The 6,000-nt window shown below is 48.4% G+C and overlaps 1 long non-coding RNA gene across 1 annotated transcript in view; it reads left to right on the forward strand.

Moving 5' to 3' along the window:
• Nucleotides 1-5,159, forward strand: part of LOC142895390 (uncharacterized) — an 81,274-nt gene extending 76,115 nt beyond the window's left edge. The window contains exon 3 of the long non-coding RNA XR_012928210.1: nt 5,040-5,159. This is a non-coding gene — a long non-coding RNA (uncharacterized LOC142895390). The remainder of the gene's footprint in view (nt 1-5,039) is intronic.
• The last annotated feature ends 841 nt before the right edge of the window (nt 5,160-6,000 follow it).

Raw genomic sequence — 6,000 nt, forward strand, 5'->3', positions numbered from 1 at the left:
ATGTCGGTTACGTTAACGTCGGCGGAGCAAATCTTGAACGCAACCCCTGCGCACGACATGAAAGTAGTGTTTTGACGAGCGATCGCTTCAGGTCCAGACAGTCTGTTGGTAACAATCTCTCGTTACCGCGTTCGTCGTGTTTTCCGGGGCTCCGTTGATGTGACTCGTGCTGGCACGATGACAAAATTACGAACCGGTTAAATTGCCCGTCTAATTCTTCCGGATGCTAATGCTGAGATGACGTTAGGTGGGTTAGGAGGGTGGCAAGAGGGGTTTAAAGAAAAAAAAAAACTTCAGAGAAACACTTTGCAGCACATTATCCACCGTTGCATCGAGCAACGTGATTATCAACATGAGTGACTGTAGCCAGGCGCTAGCGGCGCTAGCTGGGTCTACTGTAGTGCTGTGCAATCTTGTGTTTGCGTTTTAACGAGCAAAGTTAAAGGGGGAGTTCACTCAAAATGGAAATGTAAGGGTCTTGCTCCTAGTTAGCTGCCGTCTTGCGCCACAATATTATTAAGGTGTGGACAATCCTGCCCGCCTGATAGCTTGTTTCGTATTTAGGGTTAACACTCGCGTCCTCACATAAACCAATGAAGAAGAAAGTGGATGAGGCATCCAGGTTTGTGAGCGCAGGCCACCAAAGGTCACGCAGAATAAAAGACTCTCTCTTTCTTCTTCAAAATTCTCAAAATATTACACAGTTAACCTTTAAAATGTAATCTTGCGGTCGCTATATGACAAGAAAATCAAATCAATTCCGAAAAAATATGCAACAGATGAACAACATAAGAAAAGATCCAGAACAGTGGTGTCAACACTTTGTTTCAGCTGAATAATCTGCAGTGAAATAGCCTCCTGGACAGAACTGCATCCACCTGAGCTCTTGCTAATGCAAAACGTTAGTTTACTTTCAGCAGAACTTGCCACACTCACTAGATTACCCTTTTCTTTCCCCTGTAATGCAATGTAATGCACGGCCGCGGCTAAAGCCGTGTCAAAATGACCGATTGACGTTCTCGGGCAAATTCTTTTCCCTTGTAGGTGTTTTTTCTATCAGCCGAGGCTGCCGCCCGCCCGCTTGCTTGCTTGCTTGCTTCTCGGGCCTCCTTTTTTCGGCAACTTTGCCCTCTAGCCGTGCTACATTCATGAGTATCGATTAGCTTCGGGAGCGCACACGAACCATTCATCTTCCCCCCGACCTGTCGTGCCAAAGGTGCTGGGAGGCTAATAAAAAGCAAAGCGCCCCTACAAGCAATTTTTCCGCAAATCAGTTTGTGTCTTTTCCCTCGTAAAAGGCCGAGGTTGAGCTCGCCGGGACGCAGGTGCTGCTCAAACTGCACCGACTGACCCCGTGAATATTCTTGATGTATTTAAACTCATTAGGGCGCGCGCACTTCGCGGGCATGTTCCCGACGTGTTCAACATTTTCGGGGGACCCGGCGCCGCTTGCGCAGCTCATTACGTCGCTGTAATTGGGTTTGGAATGTGGCAACGCGGCTGCCGAAAAAAAAAGGAAGAAAAAAGCCATGAATATCCGCAGCTGCCTTGATTGATTCCTTGCCACGTGGCGAGCGCGATCCCGTCCATAAATCAAGCCCGCTTGCCAAAGTGCTGATGCCGGGAGTAAATTACGCGGCGGGGCGCGGTCGGAGGAGGCGAGCGGTCAGTGTTTTCTTTTTTTAGGAGCGACCACGGCGAGGACGCGCTGTACCTGCAGTGAGGACTCTTCTTTCTTTTTTTTTTCTTTTTTTTTTAAAACTCATTTTTATTTTACTTCGCCGAAAGCCTGCGACTCTCCGCTGCTGAGTCATGGCGACATTGAGAACATCTCGGCTGGCATGTTACAGCTGCGGCTGCTTTATCTTCATCTCTAGCGTCGTCATCACTGCAGCACGGGTGGCGGGGGGGGAATGGCAGAAACTTGCAGGAAAAAAAAAAATCCAATTCCAGCGGAAGCCTCGACATGCTTTTCTTAATTTGAAAATAATTAAAGTTTGAGATGAATACACAAAAAACTCCTTGCGCTCCCTCTGCGGTATTAATGTCTGTTTTATTTTTTTGCTCTTTTTTCGCCCACCCGCTCCGACTTTAAGCTGATGGTGGCCACTTTTTCTGCTCGGGTATTGCCGTCATTTTTTTTGTCCGCTCTCGGGGAATATGGCACGAAGAGGAGAACCACCATCCAATATGAATGCACTCGCTCAAATCCATAATTGATTGATTGGGGCGCCGAGGCTTTTTTTTTTTCTTTTCTTTTTTGGCTCGCTGTAGATGGTCCGCAGGATTTGATGTAATGAGACGCCCGCGGGGCTCTCGCCCAGGTTTCCTCCGCAGCTTCCGCGGAGCTGATATTGAAGACAGAAATAATCTCCCCTCTTCCAGATAACCTCGACATTGTTCCCTATATGTACTCTATTATCTTGGGTGCTCGGGTAAAAAGAAAAAGAAAACAACACGCTGCAAAATGAATTCTGTTATTCCAATCTCAGATAAATCAACATTGTTCCGATACCCCGCTATTTGCTGACTTGGCGACGAGTTGTTTTTATTTCAGGAAGTCCTCAAGGAAATCCTTCTTGTGGTCTCATATCCTAATCTTTTTTAACTTAATCCTGGGTTGAAGAATCGACTTAGCTCAACTAATTATCCACAAAGACTGCACATCTTCAAAAAAACAGCATATTTACTCCTTTGTTTACAGGCTTTTTCTGCTTCTTCTTTATGGCTGAGTCACTATTCCTGGTCAGGTTTAATATAAAAGTAAAAGTTGGACTTTTCTTCTGCTTGGAGTTCTTTGAAGGCATTGAGGGAGTTAATTGAATGAGTATTACAAAGCCCTGTGGGTTGTCCATGGAAACAACATCAGGAGATTCATCGTGTCAGTTTCCTGGCGCGGCCGACGTTGCGCGTCGCAGCGTTTGCATCACTTTTTCCGTACAGTTAAGCAACACTTTGGATCGTTTCCGCCTTCGGAGACCGTGGAACTCGGCCGCGATTGCTCCCTCGACTCCTTCGCTATCGAACCCGCTTACTTGCCCCTTGCTGGAGCACGACGTTACAGTTTTGCAGTGTATGCAGGGGCGAAGCATCATTAAGGGAATCGCTGAGCATTAAAGGCTATTGATGTCACCGGATCGAGCGCGTCGCAAGCGGTTCCCGAGTGGAGCGGGATCTTCATTCCCATCCCCAAACTGCTACAGTTTGAAACAAAAAGTTTTCTGATTTGTTTTCTTAATAAGGAGGAGTCGGTTTTGTTTTTTTGGCTGAAACCAAAACCTCAGCTGGCTCCCTGCCGTCGTGTGTGAAGGGAACCACAGCGGCCCTTTCAGCGTGGATTGACAGACAGAATGCAATCACAGCGAGGTAAATAGGGAGGCCTCGTAAGCCCCTGTTCAAGTATTTTAGGTAACAAAGCTGCTGGCAGCGCGGGAGGAGGAGCGCCCGCCGAACTCTACGTCTCGTTTGAGGATGGAGGGGAGTCGCTGTGAAGGATGATGACTTGATGGAGCGTTTCCTTTGGCAAAAGTTTCAAGGTGCTGGGGGATTTTTTTTTTCTTCCCGCTTCTTTCCCTCTCTCTCTCTGTGTGTATGTGTATTTATTTTTTTTGTTCTAATTAAAAAAAGAGGCAAAAATAGAAGGTGCAACTGTGTTGCAGTCAGAGAAAAATGGAGTGGGGAAAATCAATCGGTTGACGAGGCGTAAGTGAGCCTTAATGGAGACTGAGTGAGACGGCCCTGTCCCGGGCTGCCCTCGGCCTTATCACGCTGGGCCAGGTGATGATTCTGACTCTTGGAAATCAAGATAAAACTGAAAGAAAAAATCCATTTCCAGACCCTTGTGGGTGGGCGGAGGGCTGCGCGAGGAATCAGATGTGCTTAATGCAGCGCCCAGCCGGCTGGAGTCGCACCTCCCATTGTTTCGCTGGCCGGGGTGTGAGAGCAGCGAGCGCGTTTAATATGTGCAGCACGACTTCCTGTGAAAAGACAGACCGAAAACTCAAGACAGCGGCACTCCCGCTCCGCTTCCATCCCCCTCTTTTCTTAAACTTTGACACGGCTGCGGCGACGGCGGGATGAGTTGCGAAAGGGCCGGAGTGACATATCAAAAAGCAAAATCTTGCGTCATAAATTCTTCATAGGCCGGATGAATACCTGGAGGTGACAAGCCCGAAGGCCCCCGCTCTGCATACAAATGTGCGTACTGTATGGCTGCGAGAGGGGGAGTGAGTGCGGCTGAGTGGGGAACGGTGTTTCTGAATGCATGACGGCTCTCCGCAGACAAAACGCGAGCGATATGCTAATCTCTCCCGGGTTGCGTGCCGCTGTCCTCCAGGCACTTCGGATCATGTAGCTTGTTTTGAATTTTACGAGACAAGTGAGAAACTGAGGGCTCTCGACCTTGGCAAGTCACCTTCTCTCCTGTTGGAGCAAAAAAAAAAAAAAAAAAAAGCTACAAAAATAAGTCAGGTAGCTGTATATCGACGCGAGCAGCTATTACTTGGGACGCTTTATTTCCCCCCCCCCAGACACTTATCTCATCGCAAGCGCGGGAGACCCGCTTTGTATTTTTTCGCCCACGATAAATTCCGAAACCGTGTCAAAATATGCTAAATTTTTCATCCCCGCGCCCCCTTTACACTTTGTTCTCCTTTAGCTGCGATGATGCAGTGAAATATTAATGGCAGGCCACACATTCATCGTCGTGGCATCTCCCGCTCTGTTTTTCTTTTCTCATTTATTTCCTATTTTTTTTCTCTCCGCGGTGCCTCCGCCTGCTGCTCACGCCTCTTTCCTGTTGTTTCATAATCAGATCAGCGCTCATATCTCACCCGAGGCTGCCAAGCCGGGGGGGGGGGGAGCAAGTTCATTCAACGAGATTATGAATGTATGACTTCTTCTTCCGTGCGTCGAGGAATGTCGCCGCCTCGACCAGAGTGCCGCCTGGAAGGAGGCGATAAACATCCCCAAAGTGGAGTGGAGTGGAGTTCCCGCCAGAGAGTTTGACTGAGCAGCTAACGCCGCGTCTCATCCTCTAGGTGGCGCCCTCCTGTGACACTGCCTGGAGTTTCCGGCCGCAGCTCTCAACTCCTTCGACTGCCGTCTGACTTGGATGCTGATGTGAAACGTGCTATGGAGACCAGGACCTGGTAACTTGGTGAGTCTGTCCTTTTGGCCACGCCTCTCGCACACGTGCGCGCAAGTGTATTGCAACTGAATGGTGCAAACAATGCGGTAACAGTGTCAGCTGATTGGAGATCCACCGCTGGGATTATTTTTTTCCTCTCCTTTGAGGAAGCACTTGAGGAACTGCAGGTGTTCTCCAGTGAAAATAGGTCAATCTGGGTAGATGTATTTCTTCCTCTCCTCCTCTTGGGCAGTGTTTGTCGGAACAGCCACGAGGGCGGGGCCATTGCCGTCAGAATGGAATGTATTAGCCAGACATTTATGCAGACACGGGATCAGAGTCAGGTTTTCCAGATGCTCTTAGCACGCTCGTGCACTCTCCTCCCCAACACTCCATTTGGTGCGCAGCTAAAGACAGAGGCTAAACAGAGGGAGGAGACCATATGGTTATTATGCACAGACTGTCTGTCTAAGAAATAGACTGCGTAAACAACATGTCAAAGACGACATGTCTGCTAGGCTTACAAATAGTTTGCCAGTGCGGGGCGGATAAATATTTCACAACGGATGTTAGTGGTAAATTTATGTGCATACATCAGCGGCTTTATGGCTGATAATAGATAATATGCGCATCTAACTGCGCAATTTGTGGGGCGGCACTTTAGCATTCACGTTGAGCGCGGTAGCTCCTCAGGTATGGCGGTGTCGTCCTTGTCCTCGCACTCTTGTTGACACCCTCGGAAGATTTAGCACCGTGCGGATGAACCTGCCCAGGTTTAATGAAGTTTCTCGGGACGTCATCGAAAAGCGAAATGAGCAAATTGTCCAGTGGTGTAGGATGCAATATTAATATGTAAACTGATGCATAGTATA

This window comes from Nelusetta ayraudi, unplaced genomic scaffold (genome assembly GCF_046127955.1).
Source record: "Nelusetta ayraudi isolate G7.1 ecotype Tasmania unplaced genomic scaffold, CSIRO-AGI_Nayr_v1 ptg000048l, whole genome shotgun sequence".
Taxonomy (NCBI): Eukaryota; Metazoa; Chordata; class Actinopteri; order Tetraodontiformes; family Monacanthidae; genus Nelusetta; species Nelusetta ayraudi.